This window comes from Furipterus horrens, unplaced genomic scaffold (assembly GCF_987537825.1).
Source record: "Furipterus horrens unplaced genomic scaffold, mFurHor1.1.pri manual_scaffold_11, whole genome shotgun sequence".
NCBI classification, from domain to species: domain Eukaryota; kingdom Metazoa; phylum Chordata; class Mammalia; order Chiroptera; family Furipteridae; genus Furipterus; species Furipterus horrens.
In genome coordinates this window covers 46,459,939-46,477,621 of record NW_028327181.1, presented here as the reverse complement: position 1 = coordinate 46,477,621, position 17,683 = coordinate 46,459,939, and the positions used below count along the sequence as shown (strand labels likewise).

General features: G+C 50.0%; 1 protein-coding gene and 1 long non-coding RNA gene across 4 annotated transcripts in view; both read right to left on the bottom strand.

Annotated features, from left to right (window-relative positions):
* TNFRSF13B (TNF receptor superfamily member 13B) overlaps positions 1 to 17,683 on the bottom strand; it is a 78,857-nt gene that overhangs the window by 15,868 nt on the left and 45,306 nt on the right. The window lies entirely within an intron of this gene.
* Positions 12,547 to 17,059, bottom strand: LOC149997503 (uncharacterized). 3 transcript variants are annotated; one of them, XR_016514257.1, is made up of 5 exons: positions 16,766 to 17,059; positions 16,509 to 16,663; positions 15,916 to 16,033; positions 13,016 to 13,150; positions 12,547 to 12,706 (listed from the first exon to the last, which is right to left on the bottom strand). It is a non-coding gene; the product is annotated as an uncharacterized LOC149997503 (long non-coding RNA). The 3 variants fall into 3 exon arrangements; XR_016514256.1 differs by lacking the exon at positions 15,916 to 16,033 and having other exon boundaries at positions 16,766 to 17,044; XR_016514258.1 differs by lacking the exons at positions 15,916 to 16,033; positions 16,509 to 16,663 and having other exon boundaries at positions 16,766 to 17,024.

The window sequence follows — 17,683 nt, the reverse complement described above, 5'->3', positions numbered from 1 at the left end:
TTGAAGGGCCAAGATGAGCAGAGCGGGACGTGACCGCAAGTTCCCTCCCATCTCCCTAGCATCTGAGGTGAATCCCCCAATGAAACAGAAGGGTGGCGAGGAAATGCAGCTCCACTGAGTTCTCGTTTAATGTCCACAATCATCCTAAAAAGCTGTTATTACTCGCCCCATTCCACAGATGGGGAAATTGGGGTTTGGAAAGGTTAAGAAAGTGTTCAAGGTCAGCTAGCAGATGGCAGAGTTGGAATTCAAACCCACATATCTCAATCCATTATTTCCTACAGGTTTCTCATTCAATTTACTTCCACTTTGACAGGTTCCAAGTGGGGAAAAGTCGAGGCTGAGGCCACCTGTGCACCCTGACCGCCCAAGCGCCTGTGCCCTCTTCCCAATGACAGCGTGCACACTAGACTCCAGTCCTGGCCAGGTTTACCTGGGGCATTCAGGAGCAGCAGCAAGGCCCTCTGGACAACATGGATCTCAAGTCAGAAACCCTCTGGGCTGGTGAGGTACGGATTCCCAGGGTAACTTGTTACCGCCCACTCTTGTGTCCATTCTTGCAACGCTCTGCCCAGGACCGCGGCTGTGCAGAGGCAAAGCCTGGCCAGAGTCACCGAAGGCCTCTGTGATGGACTGAACGTCTGTCTCTCCCCCAGATTCCTATGCTGAAACTCTGTTTGGGTATTAGGAGGTGGGGTCTTTAGGAGGTGACTAGGATTAGATGAGGCCATGAGTATGGAACCCTTATGAATGGGATTAGTACCCTTCTAGGAGCTAGGAGAGAGCTGGCAACCTCTCTCTGCTTTGTGCTTGGTGAGGAGAGGAGCCAGCCACCTGCAGCCTGGAAGAGGACCCTCCCCAGAAAGTGACATGCTACATCTAACCTAGGACTTCCAGACTTCAGGACTATAAAAATAAATTGCTGTTGTTTATAAACTACTCAGTCTATGGTACTTGTACAAGCCCATATGAACTAGGACAGCTTCAGAGAGTCAGCACCCCCCCCCACCCCCCGCCTCCAGAGGAGCACACACACAGCCTCTCGAGAAGGCTGGTGCATTCCTGTACACCCCCTGTTGACTGCTCACATGACGGGCTGACGTCAGAGGGGTGACTCTGGGAAGGAGTTCTCCTCTGGGACTAACTCTAAACAAGTAAACCAAAACAGGGCCTGTTATCATTTAAACTCCACAATGTTCACATCAGAGGATTTCTGTGGACAGTCAGTTTATCTTTTCATCTTTGTGCTTTCCTGATTTTACAAAGTCTGTACAATAAATATGTCAATTTTATAATTGGAAGAAGCAGCAGTTTTTATGGCATTTACTCTCTTGCATGTGAGTGCTGCCCTTAGTTTCAAGATCCAAACCAGTCTTTATGTATTTGTTTAATTGTCTACATTTTAGCTAAAAGTTTGCATCACTTTTAAGAAATCTGAATAGGAAAATTCAGAGTTACAAGAAAAGCAAATGAAGGGATGGCTTTTCCCATAAGGACATGGTGCCGTCAGTGCACTCAGATGTGACTTGGTTACACTGGGGAGTTCTCTGCATGAACCAGGGAGGGCACAGTCCTGGGGGACCCATTCCTTCTGTGACTTGGCAAAAGGTTAGAAAGAAGGGGCCTGGAGGGAGGAGGGATGAGGAGAGGGGAGGGCCTGGAGAAGCAAAGAGTTTTCAGCTGGATCCCAATTTGCAAGGCTTAAGCCTTTGACATGGCTATTTTTGGGTGGGGGTGGGGTGGAGAAATTCTTCCCACAGCTGCCCTGCTTGGCAGCTGCTCTGTCCTAGCTCCCCCTCCCTGCCCCTCCCTTCCATAGCTCTCCAGAAATAAGGAAGCAGACTCTTGAGTATTCCTCTCCCCCCAGCCACCCCTTTACTCCACCCCCATACTCTTACTAGTGTCCCTAGGCCTTACCCACTTGCTTGTGTTTTTATACAGAGCTGGGAAAATGTGGAAATAAAGCCTCAATTAGGCAAGCATCCAAGGACTGGGGGTGGGGCAGGGCAGCGGTCTAAGGCCCAGTCCCAATGCAGAAATGCCTGAGAAAGCTCTGGAAGCCTGGAGCTGCTCAGAGGCTGGAAGCTTCCCACAGACTCCTTTTTGGTCTGTTAAACAGGCACACGGCCAGGGGCCGGAGAGCCCAGCCTCACTCCCACACCAAGACTCACTGCAGGCTCCCTGCCACCCCATGCACAGAAGGACAAAAGGGGTCCATGCTCTTGTCCCCTTTCTTCCTCCTTGAATCTCTTCTTAGAGCAGGAGGAAGGAGCCTCCAATGTAGACCTGGATCCCGGCGCTGTGGCAGCCCTCCAAATGGGAACAAAAGCAGTTCTCCCCCTTTTAATTGTGGAAACCCAACATTTCTTATTTATTCCATTCTGAGCCCGGAGAGAGCAATGAGAGGGAGATCCTATTTCTTCCCCCAAGTTGAGGGGTGGGGGGAGAATCAGATTCTGTAGGGAGGAGACTGGGCAGGAAGCTGTTCAGATATTTTTAGAGACATGGGAATTAAGGGAGCAGAGACCTTCTGGGGCCAGAAATGACTTTGCTTCAATCCCAATTCTGAAAGGCGCTTAAGAGACTGAGAGGCCTGGGGCGTAGCAGGGGCAGGGTAAGACTTAAGGGAAAAGGAGAAAGGCGCTGAGCTGAGCTCCCTGCGGGCCACTCCATTCTCATTGCTGCTCCTGTAGTCGGTCTCACCATTTATAAAAGCTGGGCAAATGTCACTACTTCATAGCAGTGTTGGGTGGCACTGAGTTAGGGCAGGACGGTGGGCGCACCACCCCCCCACCCAGTGTAGGGTGCCCTCAGCAGAAGTGAGTAACAAGAGAGTGGGGTAAGGCGCCAGTACCCACAGCGCCCTCCGTGCTGACTCGGGTTGAAGTGGAAGAATCAAATGCAAAACACGGATTTTCAATGACCTGCGGGCTCCCGATGAGTCAGGCTCCCTCAGCTCTTTACGCCCACAACATGGTCTGCGGGGCACCTCAGTCTCCCGAAGAGCTACGCAAACCAGGGTGGGGGGCCCACAGACGAGGAGACGGAGGGGAAAGCGAGCGTCCACGGCGCCCTCCCACCACTGACGGAGTGCGGCGTTTCCAGAACACGATCTGGCCACAGCTATGCACTGCCTGCAAAATGTACGCTCTGGACCAGCGGTTCTACTTCCAGGAGTGTGTGCTGAAGAATTATATTAAAAAAAGAAAAGAGAAAACTTGAAACCACAGCAAACGCCCAACAATAAGGACTACAGCAAACAGCCGTTTGATGGAAGAGCATGTAGCTATCAAATGCTTCCAAGGGTGACGTGGGGAGTGCTGGAACAGTTCTATTAAAAATGTAAGTATACGACACCCTAAGAGGAGAAACAAACCATGATATCAACAGATTTTTATCTCTGGGTGATACACAGGCAACTTTGTTTTCTCTATGCTTTTTGTTTCCCAAAGTTTTCACCATGAACATACTTTATTTCTGGCAGTAGGGGTGAAAAACCACTATTTGTTTAGCCCCATCTTCTCCCCCCACCTCGGTGCTTTGGCTGGTCCCACCTTCAGCATCGGACACTCCCTCTACTTAGAAGCACCTCCCTCTCCACCTCCAGATGATCCCCAATTTGTTCCTCCTGGGAAGCCCCAGAGTTCACCAGCCTGGCTCCTGTGGCTGAGTGAGTGAGTGTGTGTGAGTGTGTGTGTGTGTGTTTCAATCTCTCCCCTCCACCTCTCAGCACTTAATGTACCCCATGACAGCTGACCTCTCCATTTTTCTGACTATAGACTATTAGGTTCTGGAGGGTAAGGACCCTTTCTCAACTTCATTTTTGCAACTCCCAGCCTGTCCATGGCACACAGCAAGGAAACAAGTGAATGAATGAATTCAACCTCTCTCATGGTTTCCACAGGTCCCCAGGAGAGAGTCATAGGGAAAACATTTCATGTGGGAAGAAGGAAAGTACAACAGCATTATGTGGGCCTGTCTGTGTGGCCCTGGGATAAGCACGGGCCTAAGCCACAGATCTCCCTGATGGCATTTCTCAAGGCAGCCAGAGTATCAGTTGCAGAGCCTGACTGGTCCATGACAACAAGGGTCTTATTGTTGGTGTAAGTAGGTGGCTGGGCCTCATCAGTAAAGGGCCTTATTCACCAGAGGAGATCAGATAAACTGTCTCTCTTCACTTTTTTGGAACAGCAGTCATTATTAACCCTTGGGTTCGACCCAGAAGAATCCATAATTTCAACTGTTTATGAAAGTATCTCTTGCCCAATAAAAGGTGTAGACAATACATTTAATTCAGGAGCTGAAAATACACACATCTCCTGGCAGGCACGTGTGCACTCAGTCTCAGAAACACACACACCAGCACCACGCACACACAAAGAGCTACACAGACCCAGAGGAACGTGACCCACACAGGACTGAACAAGGACAGAAAACTGAAAGGAACAGCAGCACAGAAACAGGGTGGGGAGGCAGGAAGGAGATGCCCACTCTGGACACCAACCAGCACGTGCCCTCAGTGTGCACGCTGAGTCATGAAATGCAGGAGTGGGACCTCCAGGTAAACATGGCTGCATGAATACAGCATGTTCAAGTCCCTGCCTAAACCCTAATAAAAATGACCACAAATGAATTTTTTAAAGATATAAATTCTCAAGGGCAAAAAAACTAGAGAGGAGACAGCAGCAGATATGGGAATATTAATTAAGTTTTGGAATGTAGGAAGTGGCTGCATGCATGGGAAGTGACTAAGGAGAGCAGAGGAAGCCTCCAGAGGGACGCCAGGAGGAAAAAGGCTGGCACTGTCCTGGACCACTAGGAAGGTTTAGGCCTGGCATCTCCGACTGCCAGGGAGGCTGAGAGCTGAAGAACTGGTCGGCACCTGTGGAAGGAGCACACACCCCAGGGCCCCAGTCCCACCAACAGCAACCAGAGAGGGGTTGTCTGGAAAGGCTCTCGCCTAGGGAGCAGCAGGCAGTGCTATGGGGAGGGAGCGGGAGTTCGGTAGACATCCCCCTGCTGCGAGTTGAGGTCCCCCGCAACTCCACGTCCTTCTGCTGCCCACACATCTCCGTGGACTGGAGGTGAAAGGGCCTTGTCCGGGGAAACCAGAGAGCCATCAGAAAGACCACTACCTGGCTTTCTCCATAGCCTAGAAATGAGAGGATCTGTATCTGGAGACATTTGAAGGTCTCCCCAAAGTCACCAGTTCCCTGCCTGTCCTTCTAAGGCGAGGCCAACCAGTCAATACTCCTACATACACCCTGCAGTCACCTTCTTAAACATAAGCTCTCAGCCAAGGGTCAGCACTCATTTCAGACAGCCCAAGAAAGACCAAAAGCAGAAAGGGAACTAAGAAGAAAGAAAATCAGACCAGAGACAATAAAACTTCAAAATAACTGAAATTAAAAGTATTGCAGCCATGAAAGATGAATAAGATGCTATAAAAAGATAAAAAGGATTACACAGAGGACAAAATATGAGCTCTAAAATTATGATTGCTGGCATAAGAGTCAGAATAAAAATATTGAAATATGGTAGCTAGAATAAGAAACAGAGGGTTTAACACAAGGTTAATGAAATCTCAGGCAAGACAAAGCAATACAAAAAGATAATAAAATTAGAGATTCTTTCCAAAAGAATCAACAGCCAAATAATAGGAATTCTAGGAAAACGAAGCAAAGGAAATTACCAGAGGGAAAAACACAGGAAAGTTTTCTGGACCGGAAGGACAGAATGTGTACCTACACTGGTAAATACACAGACTTCTAGCTCAGTGTAAGAAAGCAGACCCATGCCAAGGCTTATCTTCATGAAATTTTAGAACTCAATTCAAGAAGCTCCTGAAAGTTTTCAGAGAAAAAATTCCATTCATTTACAAAGCATCAGGAATCAGCTCCGTTGTATATGAATGTCACAGCAGTGATGGTGGAAGTTAAAAGACAGAGAAGAACACCTTTACATTCCCAAGGAAAATTACTTCCAATCTAACATTCCATAACCAGTCCAGCTACCAATCAAGAGTGTGGGTAAGAAAGGCGTTTTCAGATATGCAAGCCCTCAAAACTTTTTCTTCTCATGCGCCTTTCATCAAATGGAGAAGTAAACAAAGAAAGAAATCAATCGAAGGCACCCAGAAGAAAGGGAACTTCCAGGCGGAAGGCAAAACCCAGGTCAAGAGCTTTGCGGCAGGTCTGGAGAAGAGTCAGCCCAACTGGAACAAGAGGATCGAAGGCCTCATGAGGATGTTACCATGAAAGAAAGAATCATTGTCCTAGGCACTTGCCCACACTAAGAGATGTTTTATAGTTCTGTCAAAAAGTTAAGAGTTCAATTAAGGTGAAACAGACAAACAATGAAAAGGGGGCAGGAGGTGATTATTAAATGCAAGAGAAACCAAAGGTGAAAAGAAATATAATCACAGTTCCCTACATGGCTTGAATGTACATATTTTCTACATTGTCATAATAACTTAAACACTATTGATTCAATCCTAATATTTAATTTAACTACATTGGTAGAAGAGAGTAAGGTTGAGAGAAGATGCAACAATACATATGTGTCTGCACATATGTAGGTGTGTGTTAACTAATTCCTATCTTTAAAAACTCAAGAAGTAGCGGTATAAACATGATTTACAAGCACAGAGGTAAGTACTAGAATTCTCTAGCTACGTGAGTTGGAAGTGACTTCCTCTGGGAGCAGGCCTGGGAGTAAGGAAGCACAGGGCAGGGGAGTGGACTCCTATTACAAGCCTCTGGTTATATTACTTGACTGTAAAATACACACCTATATTATTTTGAGGGGGAAGCCCCAATGATGCGTTTAAATTCCCACGTGGCCCATTTTCAGCCCTGCCGTATGTCTGGGAGCAGAGTAAGACCCCAAGGTAAATACTGAGCTATGGGAAGAGAGACGGATATATATTCCACAACCCTCCAATATACTGCCCAACTGTCACGTCAGTGAGAATATAAACTAACCTCCACAGGTCTGAGAGACTGACCTCCTGTGCCCTCAGACGAGCAGTTGGCTTTGGGTGCTCCTTCTCTTTAGGATGTGTTCATGTATTATTTTCTTTACTGGGCAAAGCCATTAGAAATAAAGAACCCTTCCCCTAAGTCAATAACCTCAAATAGGGCATTTGGTGGAGGAAAGTTTATGTGTTGCCTGAAGGAGTTACAAAGATAGTTTCTCAGGTTGTTACAGTTTGAACACTTGATTTGGGGGTTTAATATAAAGTTTAAACCAAATAACTGAATGTGTTCGAAAATTAGGCAAATGCTTTTCTCTCCGACAGGATGAGGCTAATAACATACGAGGACATCAGCATGACCCAAACTGCTGCCAGGCTCTCAGATGCTCATACACACCACCAACCTGAAAGTTCTACACGGCAGACCTCGCCCCCTCCACCCCTCACCTCACTACCCAGGCCTACCTCACAGCACCCTGAAGAACCAGCACCCATGACTTCCACATAAATGGCTGATGCCTGAGCAAGCAGAATGGACACATGTTTCCATGTCCATTCCTTTCTGCACATAGCGGGGCCTTCCTTTCCCCCCTGGGCAGCAGGGACGGCATGCTCCACCCCCCTCCAGTGATAGGGTGCAGGGTCTCATCCAAGAAGACAGTGTGAAGTCCACCAACATCACCTACATGAGCTTGTGTCTTTCCCTACAGGGCCCACGCAGAATAAAAAAGCACAGGAAAAATGCTGAGTGACCTCAGAGGAAGCTCTTCCTCCTTTCCTGCTTTACAAGGTAGAGTTCAGGTACCTGGGCAGCAACAGCGGCCTGCTCCAGCAGACCAAGGGAAGCAAATGAAGAGAAAGAAAGGAGCATCAGGGGTACCTTCATGAATTCCATCAACCATGTTCTGGCCGTCCCCTCCCCCATTCCCACCACCATAAAAAGAAAGAGAAGACAAAGGATTACAGATGTGTACCTTTCTAAACCCAATCCTTGAGGACAGGGCTGTTGTTTGTGTTGAATAAATTACAACCAGTGTGTATCTGACTCAGACGCACAGCAGTTACTCTTTTCCTGATCACATAATACAAGCTTTCCACACTATTATAACAAGTCTCAGGATATGAAGTAGAGCAAGTTGAACCTGGCTACAGGGATGAAGTAAGTTTGACACACATCACACTGTAACACTGCCTTTGCTTGGAGGAGGGAGAGAGGATGCCTTAGAGAATATGTTGGAGGTAAGCAATGAGATAATATGTGCATTTCAAAATAAGGGAGAGGGTGGGGGAGGGGGAGAGGTGCCTGGGACAGCAGAGGGAGCACAGGGCTAGGTAGGAGTAGGCGAGGTATTGGGGCTGTTTCCTGCTAAGGGCTGTCATCTAAAGCTCAGCCCCAGCGCCCGCCCTCTTCCAGTGTAAGCTGCCACAGCATCACCATGACACAGTGTAACTCCTTACAGTGACACTCTGACTGCACTTCACACTCCCAAACGTTAACACTTAGGTAGCAGCCATGCCCGGGTGCACTGGGCAGGGCTGACTGCTTTCCTAACCTTTTCTCATAGAGCATGAAGTGTGTTCCCTTCCTCCCTTGAAAAGGAGGCCCCCAAAGGTAAGAAGCCCTGATGCGTTCTCCCGACACACATGCCTCCGCTCTCCCACCCCAACCCACGCCCACCACCACAGCATCACACTTTCCTCCTCCCTCCTCAACTTTTCTGAGGGCGAGAGCCCCAGCAGGTCAGCCAGGTGGGGCAGGGAGGGAGGCTGAGCAGTGGGGCCCAGTGAGGAGGGGCCCTGGAGGAGGGTGGGCTGTCAATCCTGGTGCTGCAACAGCTGCTGGATGACCCTGGGCAACAGAGTTCTGATCCACCCACAATGACGACATGAGGGCCTGCTGGCACACAGAACACATGGGTGTGTCTGTTTCTCAGGAACTCACAGCTTATTAAGAAAGGACGCTGCCCTATTCGTGCAACCTGAATCCAGGCAGGGAGAACCACTCCAGGGAGTGAAGAGGGGTCTCGGAAAGCTACTGACAGGTGACTGTGGAGGCCCCTCCTCCCCGCTGGGTCTCAGTTTCCTCAGCAGCCAAAGGTGAGGGCTAGACTAGAGGGTGCCTCCAAGGACCCTGCCAACCCACTACATCTACCATGCCCCAGCCCCTTCAGATACAGCCGGGGCAGCCTCCTCCGTCACTGGGACCAGAACGTGTGACGGAGCGGAGTGGGTCTGCTCCTGCGAACACACCGGACGGTAGGGCTGGGCACGTCCTCCACACCCAGGTGGAAGTGAAACCTCCCCTCACCCCACTGGAATGAGGAAAGAGGCAGCCTAGCCTTTTAACTGCCCCTTGTCACTTCTCTGTGCCAGCTGGGAATGCTGCGGCACTCAACAGGTATCAGCAATCCAACAGATTTAGCACGAATCACACACAAAGGGGTCAAGACTTCTGCGACAGTTTATCCTGCCCTGTGAGAGATCTTCCAACATTAACCACACAAGGCTCCAGAGTCCTTGAGCCAGAGCAGCTCCACCGTCCAGGTCTCTGACCTGTGACTCCATGCAAGTATCCCAGCCTGGCAGGGAAGACATCTTATCCTCAGGCAGGTGACCGCTCTCCCCACAAGGCCATTTTAAAGACCGAATGTGAACCCAGTGTGTACTTTCTTTTTACCTCTACATTTACCATATAGGCAAGCTGGTTCCAAACACAGTGCATGGCTACCTGGAGGAAGTGAGCCTCAGGCTTCTGTCCCAGCTACAGCCACCACACCCTTGAATAGACAGCCTGATACCACTAACAAGCACCCTCACGCACTGCCTTCTACCTGAAACATGGGCGCCTCGAAGCACTGTTGGGCCACCACGTCCTCACTGGCTGACAGGGAGATGGGTGCAACCCCCCAGTGGGCTCAGGGGAAGGAAAAGGAATCACTTGCACCAACATTAGACTTTGAAGAGCAGTCTGCCCTCTGCCCTCCCATCCGTGAAGCCCAAAAGGAAGGTTCCCTGAGGAGGGGCAGAGAGCAGGTGCAGTAAACACTGGGCTGGAATCCACCTCCTACACTCCCCTCCTCTGCTCCAGGACAGGGGTGCTCCCATGTGGCTGGAGGGGGGTCATAATCGGCACTGCACGGTCCTCCAAAGCCTTCATAGCGTCCAAGGACTTTCTGTCCTCTGCCGCCTGCACTGTCCTCTTCATGCTCCTGAGTGTCTCACGGCGCGGTAAGCACACCACCCTTGTTAGAAATAAAACACAAAGCCCATCTCACCAACGGGACCGCAGACTCCTCAAGGACAGCACAAAGACCCTTTCCCCTCCCTCACCTCCCTGGGGCCCCTCGAAGAGGATCCTGGGCCCTGCTACTTATAGCACCTGTCACTTTGAGGGGCTTGTCTCAACAGGCTGACTCAAGTCGGAGTAGCATCCGAGCTTCGTGGTACAGGATGGGGGCTAACTCGCTTCTCTAACACCTTCATTAGCACGAGAGGCTGGTCCTTTCAGGTCCTTCCCTACGCTGACATGCTGTGACTGATACACTGTGGCAACCCAGCAGCTGTGGAAGGATGTGCAACACCTGGTGGGACTAAGCCGTCAGGGACCACTGTTGGTGGCCCCTGTTTCTCCCTCTCCCTCATCTATGCACTGCCTTTCCTGTGTCTGGTGCCTACATCTCAGGCCTGGCAGCGGAAGCCAGGACCACTAATCAGTCTTGCCCAAAACGAGAGTGCGTAAAGAACCAGAGAAGGCAATGGCAGGAAGAGGGGCAGTCACCCCCTCTGGCCACATGGAAGTCACACCTCTCCCAGGAAGGCGGCCAGCCCTTCCCACTCATCTCCCAGCCTGGTCCAAGGCGGTACCACTCCAGCCCTTCAGACCCGGCTCAGTTCATCTCCTCCTTGCAAACTTCCAGGCAGTCTGCTAGCCCTACTCTGTTACCAGAGCACTTTGCGTTGGCTTCCTCTGGTCTCACCCTTTATGTTGGCTGAGAAATGGCCCCTAGAGATCCCCATTTCCCAGTTTCCAGAACCCGTGAATGTGACCTTAGTTGGCAAAAGGGACTTTGCAGATGTGATTAAGGATCTTGAGATGGGGAGACTGTTCTGGCTTATCTGGGTGGGCCTACATGCAATTGCAAATGTCCTCATGACAGAGAGGCAGAGGGAGATCTGACACGGAAGAGGGGGAGATGGAGTGACGGAGCGGATGTGAGCTAGGGGCCACGAGCCGAGGGAGGGAGGCAGGCAGGCAAGGGCCCAGGTCCTCCCCTGGAGCCTCCGGAAGGAACCAGCCCTGCAGGCACCTTGACTTGAGCCCAGCCCAGTGAACCTGATGTTACACTCCTGTAAGAGAACAAATCGGTGTTGTGTGGAGCCTCTAGGTAGTGGCAATTCGTTATAGCTGCCACGGGAAACTAATATACCTACTATAATGGGTACTATCCAGTATCCACCTTGAAGTTCACTTCTGACATACTTCAGGCACTCAACAGATGTGAGTGAATGAATGACTCATGGATCTGCACCCGCATATGGGCTGGGCCAGCCCTTCAGGACAGGTCAGTACATGTAAAGGACACCCTCCTCCTTAATAAAGCCCCGCTTGCTTACCACTGTTTCTGAGATTCCACCCGAGGAATCATTCCCTGGGCTTAGAGACCTTTCCCACCATAAAGAACATCCCCTTCCCTGCCAAAGAAAAGATTCTTCTGAACAAGTGTTTGTGGAGTAGAGGGAGGGCAATCTGCCTACACACAATTAATGCCTTAAGTGGGTTGGCTTATCAGACACTTTAGCACTGCCCACTTCCCAGGAAGGTCCAAAGCAAAAGACATGGTCAGGCAGGAAGAGCTGGGTGCCCTGAGGGTGGGGTCCTGAGGAGGCGGTAGAGCGTGAGGGGCCTGAGAAGTAAGGGTGCAGGGACGTGGCCCTGGAAGACTCTGCAGCCTGGCTTCATGCTGCCAAGGCAAGCGTGTCTGTGACTGTGTGAGCACTTCATGCACACACAGACACACATGTACTATTTACCTGGCTGTTTTTCAACACAAATGTTTTTTGTTGCTAACTTCCATGAAATGACCTTTCCAACCGTTCTTTCCCTGATGCTACTTAATTAGTTTCCTAACCCATTATTTCAAGCTGTTTACTTTCCTAATCCCTAAAGTCATTTCTCTCTGTGTGGGGAGGGAACCACCCAGCCCATTACCACAAACACTTGGCCTGCAGGCCACAGTCAGAGCTGCCACAGAGAAGTCTACTCACAGCTCTGAAGATCTCCAACAAGGGTGCCCAGCAGGCCCATCCTCTGCTGCTAACCCAGTGCACTGCAAAAATCCCTCCACCAGCCCAAGAGAACTGCTACTCCAACCACCCTCTCATCTCGTTCCACACTAAAAGAGTTGTGCACACTCAAAAAGCTGGACAGATGGCACCTAAATGGACAACAAGACATGTGACGGCACCTAGAGACCTCAAGGGAACACGGTGCATCCACAGGGACGTGGGGGTTGCTCTCCCTCTTTAGCAGCCCCCACCTTGCTCATGGACTAGTGCAAGGATGAAAACACTTCTGAGTTCAAAGTTTATTTTTTAAAACTACCATTATTATCATAGCAAGCAAAGGACTGGGGAAGAGGAGCTGAGCGGAGGAGGACAGGAAGGTTCTCCCAGGCTCTCGTCAGCCGCCTCTGTTAATCGTAGGTGTCCAGAAGTCTCCCCACTCAGGAGCTGCAGGCACAATGGGGAAGACAGAGAGAAGAACGCAGGTATCTCATTATGGCTCATGGGCACTTAACAGAGGCAGGCAGGTGATTACTATCTTTCTGTCTTCAACTCACCACTTATGTCACTGAGAAGAAAGCTGAGTACACGGGACAGTCCCAGTGAGACAGAAGGGCACTCACTGAGCAACCCGGAGTTGCCAAGTCCTCTCAGTGTGATGTGAAAGTCAAAGAAGGCAGGTTCTCAGGGGGAGACCTTAAAATGTTTACAACAGCCTCAAGCACCAGAGCCAAGGACAATGGCAGAATGACTCACCAGCCTTCCAGCAGTGTGCTGAGCTTCTCCCACACCTGGACTGCTACTCTATGTCCTGTCTACGCAGGCCAACACCAGGCCCTGCCTCAAGGTGCTCACTGTCCTGTAGAGGGAGGCCCTCATGAGATGAGCGTCCTGGGGATAAGGCACAGAGGAAGGAAGGTCACGTGTGACCTGGGTCTTCTCTTGGTTCTTGAGAATGGTTCACAGTTACCTGCACAGCCCTCCTACCCCACCTGACTGGTATTAGCTTGTTCCCTTTCCCCTGACCCTCTTTAGTCACTTGCTCCTGTATGTCCTTCTCTAACTCTTCCCTCTCCAAGACTCAGGCCACCCATGTGAAAGATCCCAACACCCTAAGTACAAATGTCTGTACCACCCCAGACTCAGGCTCCAGCATGTGAAACAGTGAGCCCTTCCCTCCTGCCCACTCCTTACTTAGATGGAGACCAAGCAACAGGGAACCCAGCTACTCACCCCACACCTATCAGCTGAGGCCCCATGGGCCAGTCTCTGCGACCCTCTGTGCTGAGTCTCCCCACCCACAAAACAAAGGTCTAGAACAGGGTCCTCTAGAAAGCCCCCTGATCTCACCCCCAGAATCTGCTCTATTCTTTATCCAAACAGTCCCATTATTAAACGTTGGTGGCTTCTATCCCCCAGCTGTTCCCTAGGTGGAAAATGTCACTTGGTTGGGCATGCAGAGTTGTAAATGACCAGAAAAAGATCCCAGCGCAGAACGGTGCACTTTCTAATAGGTACCAGGCTCAAACGTCTTAACAAGCCTATGTCTCCAAGCTCCTACCCAACTCTCAGGTTAAAAATAGGGGAGAGGAGGGAACAATTCAACTCCCAGGTTCCAGAGAACATGTTTACTGAAGATCCCAGAGAGACACACAGAAAATGCCCCTGCATCTACAAGCTTCATTCTAATGGGCAAAGTCTCATCCATCCCAGTGAATACTCTTAGGGAAAAAAGGCACGTGGCACATGGAAGCTTCACCGCTGATCTTTCGACAACAGGACTCCACTGTCTGTAGGCTCTGAAGAGCTCCCCACTGCCGCTGGGTTCATCTATGCCATACCTCACCCTCTCACTTTAACACTTCAAAACAACTGACGGTTGGCCTAAAGATGCTCTAAGGAGAAGCAGCCTGCAGGAAGCCCATAGGCTGAGCACAGGGCCCCTCCCAGCACAGAGCCCCCATCCCGCCACCTGCTCCCTGCCGCCACAAGATGGCCACACAAACACCACAAGGACTGCACTGGTCCCTCACCTTCCAGCCAAGGAAGCCCTTGCATGCATAACATACACTTAGAGATTCCAGTTTATCTTTAACATACTCAAAGGGTCATTAAGCAATAAATTATTCTAACACCCATCCCAGAGAGATAAAAAGTATTTTTAGTTGTCCTGATTAAGGAAAGATGGGATGAGGGACTCAGGTCTAAGGAAACTAAAGTGGACGGGGGTCAAACACCTTCTGAACACCCGTGGCTGGTCCTCAACTCCTGAACACCCACCCCTAGATCGTGCCGGCCTTGACAGCCAGCACACTGGGCCCTGGTGCAGGTAGTTGCCAGTAGCCCCTGCCTGTCTTCCAGCTCCTCTCCACGTTTCCCTACACATCAGCCCCTGCACTGGCCTCAAAGGTTACCTAGGAAGACTGCTGTTCACGCACCAACCAACATTGGCAAGCACTTACTACTTTTAGAAGGTTCAAAAAACAAGTTAATTATTGTGACAAAGTAGGTTAATCAAATGATCCACGCAGGGAGCGGTGCCTTGTCCACACAGGCACACGGACAGCCTGCCCTAGGAGGACACTGTCAGCACTGCGGAGGGGATGGGGACGGAGGGGTTGGAAATAGTTCACAACCTCAACTCAAGTAGCTCCAGACTATATCCATTTTAAAGCTTGGAATGCACAAAGGTTACAGGATCGATCCCTGGTCAGGGCACAGACAAGAATCAACCAATGATGCATCGATAAATGGAACAGCAAATGGATGTTTCTGTGCGTCTGTCTTTCTCTCTAAAAATGATCAACATAAAAGATAAACTTGCATTAAGGTTCGGTGCAGAATTCTGCATGACAGAAGCCTCCCGACTTGTGTGTGACAGCCCCCAGAGACCTCAAAGGAACACAGTGCATCTACAGGGACGTGGGGGTTGCTCTCCCTCTTTACACCCCCACCTTGCTCATGGACTAGTGCAAGGATGAAAACACTTCTGAGTTCAAAATAAATTTTTTAAAACTACCATTATTATCACAGCAAGCAAAGAACTGGAAGGTTCTCCCAGGCTCTCTGCAGGCCTGGTAATGCTGCAAGCCTCCTATGGAGGGAGAACAGGCAGGGAGGAGGACCCTACTCAAGGCCACTCAGCCAGAAACAGACGGACTTGGTTAAAACCCACGTTTCCTGGACTGTTTACACTCCCCGGGCTTCCGGCACCTACCACAACAGGCCTGCCTCCATGCCCTGGAGACTGAAACCATGAGGAAATAAGTACGAAGGTCAAAGCAAGGCCCAACACACGACAGACTTTAAAGCAAATCTAAAAACATGAAACTAATGTGTGAAATATCTTCTCTGATTCTCCATCTTGCCCCATCCTTTGAACATGAAGGATCTCCGTGTCTGAGGAAGCTTCCCTGTCTTTCAATCAGGCACGGGGACTAGTAGGTCTAAAATTAGGACAACAACCTTGAAGACCCAAGGGAAATGACTGTAACTGCCAGTCTGTGGGGGGTGGACAAGACACTGAGAGCCCAGCCTGGCCCTCAGCCAGGGCCACTGTGCCCTTTTCCTCCTGTGCTCGGACAGTAGAGGCTGGCTGAGCCAGCAAACAGGACCACTGGGGAAAAGACCCATCACTCTCCCAGAAAGCATCTCACCTGTTTACAAATCCCAGTTCTGTCACTCATAAGTTGAGCAACCCCATGAACCTCCTGGGCCTCGGCTTTTCCATCTGTGCCATCCACGTTGTGGTGGGGACCACACTAAAAATTGTGCCTGTAGAGCCAACACAGAGCACTGAGCCGAGCACACTGCTCCTTCCCAGCCATCATAACAAGCAGGAAGGAGGCCAAGACCCCATCTTTCCTCCCAGAAGACATCTCTGACTCCCTAGATCACATATTGCCTTGAACAACATGCACATCATGGTTTTGCTTGGTATTTAATCTTCACATGCACATGTGGGTCTCAAAAGTCTGTGAGCTTCACCAAGAGAGGGACCTTCTTTTGGCCACATGCCAGTGCCCTGCAGCTCTTTGCTTTGGATACAACAGCCACCATGGTTACCAATGAGTCACACATACTGGCCTGTCTAGAAAAGCTCCAGGTGGAGGGAAGCAAAGCCAGAGCTTAATAAAGGGGTTCTCAATATTGGGTGCTTCCTAAAAAATCACAGGAAGTGGTTAAACTGTGGATACTTGGGCCTGCCCTCAGGATATTCTCATGCGGGAGAAAGTCTGCACAACGATACCAGGGGAGATACAGGGCTCAGCTGCAAAGGAGCCGGGGAACCTCTAAGACAGGTCCTCAAAGCAGTAGGGCTGAGCAGTGACGCTCCTCCTCCCCGCTCTTCTACAGCCTTTGAGCATCTGCGTCCTCCTCAGGGTTCTCACTGCCAGAAGTAGCCTAAATTTGTCAAGAATAAAGTGGGCAAAGATCCAAATGTCAAAACAACCTCTAGGCCTCTGTCCTAAAGGAAGCAAACTGTCAAGGAGCCAGAAACCTAACCTGTTAGGATGCGACATCATCCGAAGAGTGTTCAGACCAAGCTCACAGCTTTACAAACGAGCACACACATTCCAGAATAACTTCTCCGGCTGGACCTTTGCATCCTTTAGAACTGTCAAATCCACAGCTGCCTCCCAAGAAAAGCACACAGCACTTATATGAGGAACTTGGAGAAGTCAAAACCAGAGACAGAAAGTAGAACGGGGTTGCCAGGGGCTGCGGGGAGGGAACCGGGGAGTGGGTGTTGCACTGGGATAGCGTTTCGGTTCTGCAAGATGAACGGAGTTCTGCAGATGGATGGAACGATGGTTGCACAACAGTGCGGCTGTGCTTAATGCTACAGAACTGTACTCTTAAAAATGGTTAAAATGGTAAATTCAATTACTTATATTTTACCATAATTAGAAACAAACATTAGACCATCTTTTTGCCTACTTCCAGGAGGGAAAAGGAAGAGAACATGAAAGCAAGGGCCCCAAAGCTTCAGTGACCACTGTATTCTGCCTAAAACTTCGAACTCTGCTTCCCCGCAGAGCTCGGTGCCTCTCCGGGAAAGCCTTCTAAAGTGGCCTTTGGGTTCTGCTGATGCCAGCACCTTAGCCTTCCATCCATTCCCAAAAGCTCAAAAAGAAGTGGCAGAATTTGGTGTAGGAAGAAAACCAAAAGTAGAGGAGAGAAGCAGCAGTCTGGGTTTCTAGATTCCTCACTCTGCCCACTGCTGGGAAACCAGAGGCCCAGCCGGGCTGCTCAGGCTCCCACTTGCCTGTGAGGCTGCCCTGAGCCTACCACGCCTCTGCTTACATTTGGGAAATTTCTTTTCCTTTTTTGGGAAAACTGCCTCTCCTCCACACCCACCAGTTACAGGGTACGTGGGTGTAGCAACAACAACAAAAAACTTCCCAAAAAAGAAAAAGTGAT